We start from the raw sequence: 12,216 nt of genomic DNA, 5'->3' as shown, positions 1-12,216 counted from the left end.
TGAGGAAGAGTGATAAGATGGTAATAAAAGAGATGGTTTTCTTACTTAGAGTCCTGCACAAGCAAAACACAAGATAGAATAGTTGTAGAAACACCTGGCAAGTTGCATGACAGAGAAGTGTAAGAAGAGAGAGAGGGGGAGGTATGTGAGGAGAAAACAGAGTATGAAAGAGGGAGTATAAAGAGAGAGTTTTGTATGAAGACATTGATAAGAGAAGTGTGTATGTGTATGAGGAGAATGTCATCATATTTCCCTAGGGAAACATGATGACGCTCTCCTCATGGATGGATGGAGAGACACACACACACACAGAGAGAGAGAGAGAGCATTATTTTGACAGCTATAAATAATCTGACAGGTGACAGGTGTGATATGCAAAGTGTAACAGAGTTTTCTGGCACAATTGAAGGGGAGAGAGAGAGAGAGAGAGTAAAGACCAAGAGTCTGCTGCCATAGTGTAAGAGAGGCATGTTGAGAAAAGTAACCATGATTGCAAATAAGTCAATGCATAGGTTGTGCAAGAAGAATAGTATGGAGTGAGTTGGATGGACGAAAATACTACTTATATAAAGCTGATGGTTTGTATTTGAAGGGATTTGGAGTTAGGTTTCTGCAGAAAGTGTTGTTGATTGTGAGCTCAGAAGTGCAGAGTCAGGAAAACTAGTGTTTTTTGTGGTGACCCAGGTGAGTGGATGCGGCCTTGACACAACTGAGTAGAATAATGATCTGCAGTTAAGTGAGATAGACTGATATTTCTTAAGCTACATTCTGTGTAGTAACCCTAGGGTTACATGAAAACTTGTAGGGATTCCCCAGAGCATACAGACATTTATGACTTATATTAGACAGGTTCTGAACAAAACTTTCAGCGAAGGGAAGAAATACTAATTTTTAGTAACCCAACTTATTTCTACAAAAGTTTTGATACTTTATCATTTGTAATATTATATATCATATTATCATGTGTTTTCTTGATTAAAATATATTGAAGCAATGGTTCGTTGTCATCCTTTCTGATAATTTTTATGAAAATTTTCATGGAAGTTCTGTGAAAAAAGAAACATTTTTATATAGGAACTCTAAAAAATATATTTTATAAACATAAATGTAACATTCTGCTGTCTCAAAAAGTTTTAAAAACACTGGAGAATACTGAATACTGAAGTTTGTGTATACTAATACTGGAAGCAGCTGGTAGAAAGGGAAGTTAGTTCAACTTGGCCAAAAGTTTTGAAAGTTTATTTTTCACTTGGTTAGAGTATAATAAATTTAGTTTAATCCTTTATCAAAGTGTGAGCAAACAAAGTTTGCACCTGAAAGTATCTTCAGGACTGGGGTAAGGTGGTACAACACTAGGGCACTCCTTGCAAAGGTGGAGCAAGCTACCAACACTCCTATCTCAGTATCTCCCATAATGCAAAACACATCTCCTAGCGGATATGTCTAATGTTATGCATTAAGGGAAGGGCCAACAACCCAGACTAGTTTCGACCTTTATTAAGGTCTCTTCAGTGGGAGCCAGGCCCAAGTGGAGATACCAGGCAGAAGCGTCATCTCTACCTATAGGAGTTGCCAAATGGTGTGCCACCCTTTTTTAATAAATTACTCTGGATTTAGGAAAAAATGTTGAAAGTTTATTTTTCACTTGGTTAGAGTATAATAAATTTTGTTTAATTCTTTATCCAAGTGTGAGCAAACAAAGTTTGCGCCTGAAAGTATCTTCAGGACTGGGGTAAGGTGGTATTGTACCACCTTACTAATTACTTACACAGCTAATTAGCACAATGAATGCAGAGGAATATCAACTATGGAGGCATGGATTAGAAAGAGGAACAGTCAGGAGGGGGGGAAGGAAGTAGAATTTATACAACTGCTGAGAGATAATTACTTGAGAGAGAGGGAGAGAGAGCATGTAGTGGAGGGGACTAGGAGTGCAGAACATACATGAATCTGGTGATAACAGAGAACTTTGCAGTGACCAAGGTAGAGATATTGCCTCTGGTTGGGAAGAGTGATTACGTGGTCTTAAGGACATTGGGGTTTGTCAGACATGTAAAATTCTCAGTTAAGGAGCACATGTGGAATTCAAAGCAGGTGAATCTTCCCAGAGCTAAGACTTAATTTAAAACTAAATTTAAATTTAAATTAATTTAGCTCTGGGAAGATGCCAAGGAAATGGAAAGAGGATAAAATTGTTTCATTACATAAAGGAGGTGCCAGGACAAGGTAGCAAATTACAGAAAATCAGTACTGCGGGAATGGTGTTTAAGGTTTTGGAGAAGTTGGTAAAAGGCAAAATTCAGGAATGGGTGAATAGGAAAATGATAACTCTACAGGGGCAGAATGGATTTTGAAAAGTAAGTGGTCTTGCATATGTAATTTTCTCACTTTTTATTTAAAAAAATGTGACACTTGATTTGGATAAAGAAAATGGCTATATAGTAATACATACTGGTGGACTTTGCAAAGGCATTCAACAGGATAACACATGGAACACTGTTACATAAATTGGGGAAAATAGTTGGATATGAAGCTAGTGATATGGAAAAGAGAGTGACTGATGAACACACATCAAAGAGCAGTATATGGGAAATTGAGGAAGGTGGGTGACATTGGTGCTGTATCAAATTAAATATTTGGTCCACTACTATTTAATTTGATACAGGATACTACATCAGCGATACTGAAAATTATTTAAGGGGAAATATCCAGTTGTTTGCTGACAATGCAAAACTGGAAAGAGTAATAATCAGTGCAACCTGTGCCATTGCTCTTGATATCTCCAATAGGTTCTGGCATTGAGGGTTACTCAACAAGTTACCATCATTTGGACTGTCTTCATCCTTGTATAATCGAATTGCCAGTTTTCTCCCAGATCAATCCCTATATGTAATAGTGGACGGTGTTCTCTCTTCAGACTTTCCTATCAATGCCATTGTCCTCAGAGCTCTGTCATTTCACCCAACCTCTTCCTGATTTATATAAGCAACCTGCTCTCATTGACTGCATATGCAAGCCTTGCAGTGCTCAAGCTTCAAGGTCATCTGTAATAAGTGCCCTCAACACTAATCTCCATAGTATCCTTGATTGAGGTAAAAGCAACTTAGTCACCTTCAATGTTTCTAAACCACAGTTTTGCTTGTTTTCTCACAAAAAAAAGACCCCAAATCTTCTCCACTTACTTTTGATAATGCTTGGCTGAACAGTCAAGACCAGATCTCTCTTCTCAGATTGACTCTTACTCCAAACCTTTCTTGGCACAATCATATCAGTTCTATATCATTATTATTATTAACATTTGACCTCCATGGAGTCAGAAACTCATCGTGGGAAGTCACACTATTGCACAGTGCTCATCCAACACACACTATTACACACAATGCTCATCTAACACCCACACACTATTGCACAGAGTGCTCATGCAACCATGCCTTAAACTGATTCAATGTGTCTACACCCACAACACATTCAGGCAATGCATTCCAATCACCAGCCACCTCCATGCAAAGAACCTACTCCTCACTTCTCTGTTCACCCCCCCCTCCTTATACAGTTTCTAGTGATGGCCCCTTGTTCTACTCCCTTCTCCCATTCTATGAAAAATTTCTTCCATGTCGACCTGATAACAACCCTTAACTAGCTTCTATGTCTCAATCATATCCCCCCCCCCCTTCTCCTATTCACGAGGCTCTGCAACTTACATTTTCTCAGTCTGTCCTCATACTCCACATTCCAAAGACAACTACCTTAGTGAATCTTCTCTGGACCCTTTCCAACATATCCTCGTCACCATGAAAACCCAGCAAACAAATCTGAGCACAATAATCCATATGAAGCCTGATCAAGGCCTTATACAAATGGAATCATAACCTCTCTATTTCTGCATGTCAGGGTCCTCCGTATTATTGCCATTATCCAATGTGATGTCATCACAACTTGTGCAATGTGGCCCCTGAATTTCAGGTCCTTGCCCACCATCGCTCCTAGATCTCTCATCTCCTCTGCTTCCATTAAAGTTGCCCCATCAAGTGTATACTTTGCATCCCATCATTGCTTACCAAATCTCAAAATCTTACACTTTGCAACATTGAACTGACAGTTCCACTTACCTGCCTAATCATGCAATCTATTCAAGTCCTCTTGTAAGGCAATAACATCCGCTTGACTCTGCATTGCTCTTCCCAGTTTTGCATCATCTGCAAACAGCTGAATATCACTAGTTAAACCCAATCCAATATCATTAACATACAAATTGAACAACAGTGGCCCCCCAAACTGATCCCTGTGGCACACAGCTTTTTTTTTTTTTGGGATACTGCACTCCCCATATAAAACTTTCTGATACCTATCTGACAGTCAATCACTGATCCGACTCAGAAGTCTGTTATCCAATCCCATCTGTTTCAACTTATTTAAGAGTTTATCGTGTGGCAGTCTATCAAAAGCCTTTGCAAACTCTAAGTACACCACTGTATATGCATCTCCCCTGTCCAAGGCATTTGTCACCCTGTTATAGTACATAAGTAAGTTAGTGAAACATGATCTCCCCTTACCAAACCCATGCTGATGACCACAGAGAAGACTGCTGTTATCAACCCATTTCTGTATCCTACTTCTAACCAATCTCTCCAGGACCTTCACCACAACTCCAGATATACAGACCTGCCTATAATTTGAAGCTACAGCCTTATCACCACCTTTATGCAGTGGAACAATTTTACCTTCCTTCCACTACCTTGGAACTTTTGCTGTTGTAAGACTCTTATTAAACAGGCATGCCAATGCTACTGCCAATTCCCAAGAGGTATTTGAGGAAATAAATAAACTCGATGTCAATAATTCAATGGGATTTGATGACATATCACCACACATCATAAGGGAATGATGCATGGTGATATGTCATCAAATCCTATTGCCTTATTGACATAGAGTTTATTTATTTCCTCAAATACCTCTTGCTCACTTGCAATTAAGCCATCCTCTTCTATATCCTCTACGCTTAAGTTCCTCACCCTGATCAGGATGAAATACCATTATAAATTGAACAATGAATACCTCAACAATGTCTTCTGCAGCAGTTACCATTCTACCACTTTCATCCTGTAACTTCATCTCACCATGATCATTCTTCCTTCTACTTGCCACATATCTAAAAAAAAAACTCTAGGGTTTTTCTTTGCCTGATTTGTCAATTTCTGCTCATACTCTACTTTTGTTTTCCTTACTAAGTCACTCTCCTGGCTTGTTCTTTATACTCTTCATGTGACTGATTATCACCATTATTCATCATGTAATTCCTCCAGTACCTTCTTTTTCCAGATTTCATCTTTAAGCTTCACATTCATGCATTTTACACCTACCTTATTCAACCTTTTGGCCTTCAGAATACAGTTACATTGATGCTTTTATGTATTTTTTTGTCAGTTAGTTCCCATGCAGCATTTATTTCCTTACTCAGCTCAACTCTTCATTCCACGTTATAGCTCCAAGCTGTCTCCTAAGCTTGTCATAATCACCAGCCTTATAATTCCACATATATCCTTTCCTCACAAAAGTTTGCATATGACTAGCTACAACACAGGTAATTACTTCATGATCACTTCCACCAACTGGAGAGAAATGTGAAACCCCCCTCTAACAATTACATCCTCTGATGAAATGATGAGATCTAGAACTCTTGATCCTCGCATGCCCTTCTTTACATGCTGCCTGAGATATTTATCTCTCAAGAACTTGAGAAATTCATTTTCCTTATTCCTATATGCTATCTCTTCATTCCAATCTATACCACCATAATTAAAATCACCCATAATAATTACCCTTCGTTTGTTCACTAATCCGAGTTGTTTATACATTTCTTCATCACCACCTTCCACTTTCCCAGGCCTATAGCAACATCCAACAAAATACATCTTCCTCTCAACCTTGACATTACACCACGCTGCCTCATAACCAATGCCACTATTTCCCCCTTTCATATCTACCTTATGTGGACTTAATTCACCCAAGCCATGTGTTGTTGTGATTTACCTGCCCAATAATCTTTATCACTGCTTACCACATACATCTGCTCAGTCTTGAATTCTCCACCAACATCGCAATATATTCCATCTTCATACGCACATTCACTCTCACTTTCAACATTCGCTCTCTCTATGACTCCCTGTCCACCTGAGCTGCTCCTATTTCCCTGTTCCTCTTGTATTCCTGTTCTCTCTTCCTCTCTCACACTACTACTGTTTCCACTGCCAAGCACTTCTGTCTCTTCAGTACTATTCTCCTAATTTTTCCTTTCATCTCTTTCTTCTGATCTCTGGCATGCATCACACACTCTACTTCCACACACACTATACTTCCATCCAGCAACACTTTCTTTAGCTTCTAAAGAAATCATTATCTTCATTAATTTCATTAATTACATCATTAGCTTCTCAACAACTTGGCATCCTTTTCCACTCTAGATGGTACCTCTCTGCTAAATAGTTGCTACTGGAGATACCTGTATTATAATAATATAGCATGGAATGAAGCTTAAACAGCTATAGAACATTAAAACAGAACCTATAGAAATTGATCAAGACAATCAATATGCCACAAGCTAGGTACACCTACAACCACATGGCACAAAAGTTAGAAATGACAACAAACAGGGCTGCATTCTCTCTAGAAAAAAGTACTAAGCAATTGAAACAGAATAAGTAACTTTCACTGTCTTGTAAAAGTTTATTCCTGCTTCAAAGATATTAGGATTATGAATCATAAATTAAGGGTTCATAAATTAAGGAGTATAACTCTCCAACTTGATCTCAATTATCTATCATTGTAAAAAGAATTAAAAAATACATGTACTCAGATCTAAATTTTGACAAAAAGTATTATAATAATGCTATTTAATTATTCAGTTTAGGATTTCTCAACCAGGGTTTTCTGAGAGAGAGAGAGAGAGAGATCATGAATGAAAAAAAAAAGCATTGTATAAATAATATATATATAAAGATGTAATAATTTTTATGCAGTGGTTCCCTGAGATCTGAAAATTATTTCAAGGGCTCCTCCAGGATAAAAAAAAATTTGGATTAACTTATTCAATTGTTCATCATGTAAATAATTATTAATTATTTTCATTATGTTATGCAAAATTATATACCCAGTTCTTTTCACCCTTGCTAATTGAACACTTTCTTCAATTTCCATTCTTCCCTTGTAGAGGGAACAATAATAATCCTTACATACTGTATTAATGAAAGTGTATATATGCAAAAATGTGGATAATGAAATCACGTATAACGAGAGTTACTTGTATATACAAACTGAGAGGTCAAAATATTATTGTTGTTCCTTATAGTTTATAAGACTTGTCTTGGGAGTGGGGGGGGGGGAACAAAAGTCATATCACTCCTTAAACTTATTCACTGTCTACACTCTCACTACCTTATGCCCCTCCCATGGCAATATAGTCCTGCTGCTTTCCATGCAAAAAATAATAAATAAATAAAAGTCGTTTTTATGCTCTTAATCACTGCTTCCAAAGGTGGTCCCTTCCTGTTCTACATATGAAAAATCTTCCCACTGTCAATATGATAAACCTCTCGATTGCTTAATTCAATATGCCCTCATTCTTAAGTTTATGTTAAATTATTTACTGAAACATGGTAAAAATCATAGTGAAACAAGTTTTTACATAATCAATGCTGAAATCAATGCAATTCAACAATAAAGGAGCTTATCATGAATTTAGAAGCCTGTCTATTATATATATTTAGTTTTAATATATACCTTAGAAATAAGAGAAAGCAATTATTGATTCTTTGATGCAAGCAGTGACCAAAAAAAAAAAAAAAAAAATCACTATAGTTACCTTTCTTAACTGCCATTCTTATCAATCTTAGAAACAATTCCAGATTTGATACAAAACTTTCAGAGCAATCTGCCTATTTTATTTTTAATCACCATGATTTCCTATAGCAAAAAAAAAAAAAAAGTCCTTTTCTTTTTATTTTTGGTGGAATAGAACTCCACTGTAATTTTAAAAGTTAAACTTCTAAATTAAATTGCTTCATTTGCAATAACTTTTTTTTTTTTTTAGGAAGACAGTTCTTGAAATAAAGTTACAAGTGCCGGCTGCTGAATCCATGATGTGAGAGGTAGTCTCCTAAAACAACCAGTCTCTTCAGACTTTGTATTATCAATATATGCCTACTTGTTGCAAACCTGAACTGTTTATACGTTTCACTTCAGGTCTGGTTACTGATAATCGTCATGCAAAATATCATGTACAGGGTGATGTCAATAGAGTAACCAGATCATAGAATCTTCTTGTACCTGCATACTTCCTGCTCCTTGCTACTCATACATAGGGGGGTAGGTTTCAAAGAAAATTAATTTAATAATTTTTTATACTGAACATGATGGTTGTTTGATAGTTGAATGTTTATTCTGAATAAAATAGCATTAATAGAAGATGGATGATTATGAATAAATATCAAAAAATTACTGATTCATTACCTTCAAGAAGAAACTTTTTAATCAGCATCATTGTACAGTGTGATTTGTGATTTATCTAAGGTGCTTTACAAATTATAGTTACATAAATATTAAAGTGGAAGTGATCTATTTTCATAATTCAGATGTTTATAAACTATATATTTATTCTAATTATATAAAATGAGTGATTGTCTGTCAGACAAAATGAAAGCAAGTATAAAATATATAGATATCACACAATACATTAACTTAAATTACATTAAGTAGTTTTTTCTTTATTTTGAATAATTAGAATTACTGAAAGAAAAAAGAAAAAAAAACTACTAGTGAAGCAAACAACAAGATCATCTCTCTCTCTCTTGCCCATTTTATAACGTATTGGAATTAAAGTCACACAATGTATACAGTTAGGTTGCTGTGTATATTTATGAATACTCAGAAAATACTAATCTTACAGAGATGTTCTTTATATATATAATCAAGACTAAAATAGGATAAAATCAGCTTTATCCTGTTCAGTCACATGCTTTATCTGAAGACTTATCCAAATAAAGCATTATTTCAGGTAAAGTTTTCTTGTTTTAATTATCTGAATACAAACAGCAAGATGTTAAACTTTTCGACATTATTATTATTATTATTGCATTACACCCAAGGAATCAATATGGGAGGACACTACTCTACTCTGCTCATCTCACTCTCCCTTAAACCCAAATATTATTTGGGTTTTAGGTGCATTTCATCTTGGATTAAGGAATTTATATGACAAATATTATCTGCAGTTTGTTTGCTTAAGTACCAGAGTGATTCTACAGTCACCTATTATATAATCAGATGTAAAATTTCAAATTCCTGTTGTTCCCAATTTTTTTTTTTTTTTTTTTATGATTGAAGCTAACTGCTTAGCTTATTTATTTTTGCAAACTACCAGAAACACTTTCAACATCTACCACTAAGTGTGGTAGATGTTGAAATGGAGCTAATGCAAAAAGGAGCTAATGCAAATAGTCTTCTTTATAACTGTTGCGCAACCATTATTTATATTATCACCATTCTGAATAGGTCAAAATTTAACAACTCGACTCATTTATTCATTCATTCTTTTTTTTTTTTTTTTCAAATTCATTGAAACAATGTGCACTGTTTGAATTAAAGGGAATGTACTCAGTTTATAACTTGAAGTAATTCTCATTTGATAGAGGATACTATTTTGGAATTAAAAGTAGGTCTTCCCAGAATATGGTATGATTTTGAATTAAATAAGGCTAAATCTAAGTAAAAAAAAAAAAAAATCATGATCCATTCACTAGAATTACTGGGTTAGAATGTTTGTTATTTCACAATGCAGTTATTTTCACAAAAAGAAAAGAAAACGAGTTGTAAAAATGAAATAAAGAGACTATAATTTCTCCATATTTTTTTTTCTCTAGTAAAACCAGTTCCATCATAACACCAACTAAATATCTTCTCTCTTATTCAAATAGTATGTTGTTATTATTATTCTCCACATTTTATTTTTTTGTCATCTTAGAATCATGCCTTACATTATCACATTAAAAATATATGATTATTTGTATGTCCTTGTATGTTATTCAATACAATGATGAAATAACATAGGGACAACTAAACTTACATCTACAATAACATTCAGAAATAAGGAGTTTGAAGTCTTTTACATTTCATTTTCTTATCAGATATTCTACCTGAATCTTTAGATCCAAAAGATTACCAAAAAAATGTTGAGAATAACAGGAATCAATATTTATTAAAATTAACAAGAGCAAATTGTCGCAAAGGGTTTGTTTTGCGGTGTTGAGGATTTTCTGTTCACTTAACCACTACCGTATCAAGGATATGGTGGTTACTCCTATGTCTCTAAATGCATGTGTTCATGTCTTCTAGGGGATGAAAATCCCAAGTTTCTGGGTGAAAAAAAAACCCTAACTCCGTATGAGACTGGCTAACTCACCTTCAGTCGAAAGAGACCAGATAAAGGTTCCTCACATCACTTATGGGAATCAAACCCAGATCTTTCTGACCAAAGGGGCTTCGTCTATACTGACTGAGCTATGGAGGCTCGGATGAATTGTTGAATGCCAAAAATCAGAAGAGTTTCTGAACTTCACATTTATAGTATCAATTTAAAGTAATGAAAAAGCATTAGAAAACTTCAAAAAAGTTTGGTCTAACTTTTTAAATTACAAAAGTAACATAAGCAAAGAATTACTTTGTTATTCTCCATACAGAAAAATCCATCATGTTTGCATTTTTATTTGTCAAGATTTTCTAAAGAAATTCATTTATTATTATTTTCATTATTATTATAATATACCTTCATGGAGTCAAAAGACTCATCACAGGAAGCTCACACCCTAAACTTTGCTGAACAGAACTTATGTTGTTTGTTACAACCATTATTATCTTAAACTAGAACTTGATAACATCCAGTGTATTATGCAGTCAAATGGTTTCATTCCATGGAAGATTTGGCACATTCTTGGCTCTTAAAAGTCGATTAAGTCTATTCCTAAGAACATCTATACAACTTCCGCATCATCCTGAAACTAGGTGTACAAATCTGTGTATGGCAGCCCAGATATTATCTGATCAGATCAAGGCCTTTAATGGAACACTTACCTCATTGTCTTCATTTATTAACATCTTACTCACCATGCAATCCTCTGGGTTGTTTTCAGTAATGTTTCAATGTGTCATTAGAAATTCAACAGCTCATCCACTTTCTCTGCAAGATCCTCTGTCTTTTCTGCTTCTTGCATTACAGTCCATGAGTACAGCATGTAGCTTTTCATCTCTAAATTCTAAAGTGCAAAATTCTATTTAGCTGCATTAACCTAATATCCCCCTACTCAACCCACCTATATGGTCAGTTGATCCAAATCCTTCTAGGTAGCTACCATGTTAGCCACATTTCTAATAACTCAACCAAACTTTGCATTATCAACAAACAACTGAATATCTCTTGTAAAACCATTCTCCTGGTTATTGTCCTTAGTCCAATAGCATGTATCATTCTTTTCCTTTTGATACTTTTTCCACCAAACAACCAATCTTTTCAATTCACTAATCTGTTATTCATGCCTATTTCACATATTGAACATTAATTTGTCATGTAGTAATCTTAAATTAAATACCTTTGCAAAATCCAGAGGTACCTTCCACTGTTATTCCATTATAAAGTATACTAAATTACTAAAACATAATATTACTTCCATTCTGGCTCTAGAAAGAATCATGTTCCAGTCCATTCAATCCTGCATGCTGGTCTCTAACCAACTGTCACAAAGTCTAAATCACTATTCCATAAATGCAGACAGCTTAGTATTTATTTATTTAGCATATATATGGCTCACACATGAAAAGTTACATTATAGTAATTTTTAGTATATATAAACATAATATTTAATATACATATGTGACATAATATAGTCATAAAAGAGACACTCAAGAATAGAATACAGCTGTATGTCTAGGTTGATTATCCAATCGACTGGAGCAACCTGCAGGACTTCATCCACTTGAGTGGATGAAGTCCTGCAGGTTTCCATTTTATTTATACACGTTGGGCACATTTTGCTGTAATATGACTAATTGTCTGGTGGGGTGATCCACAGTTGCACCTGGGTGAGGCAATCATTACCTGTTCGTAAAGGTGGTCTGCACGTCTGCCATGATTGGTGCAGATTCTGTTAAGGGTAGACCAAGTTTTCCAAG

General features: G+C 35.1%; 1 protein-coding gene across 1 annotated transcript in view; it reads left to right on the top strand.

Annotated features, from left to right (window-relative positions):
- The window catches only part of LOC150109140 (cGMP-inhibited 3',5'-cyclic phosphodiesterase 3A-like), a 218,130-nt gene that overhangs the window by 192,228 nt on the left and 13,686 nt on the right, over positions 1-12,216 (top strand). The window contains exon 14 of the mRNA XM_090401631.1: positions 8,087-8,361. The gene's annotated coding sequence lies outside the window, so the exon portion shown is untranslated. The remainder of the gene's footprint in view (positions 1-8,086; positions 8,362-12,216) is intronic.

Source organism: Typopeltis vanoorti, chromosome 2, assembly GCF_054136105.1.
Source record: "Typopeltis vanoorti isolate ZY-2024b chromosome 2, IOZ_Tvanoo_1.0, whole genome shotgun sequence".
Lineage (NCBI taxonomy): Eukaryota > Metazoa > Arthropoda > Arachnida > Uropygi > Thelyphonidae > Typopeltis > Typopeltis vanoorti.
Note: the sequence above shows the minus strand (reverse complement) of the source record. Positions and strands in the feature narration are given on the sequence as shown.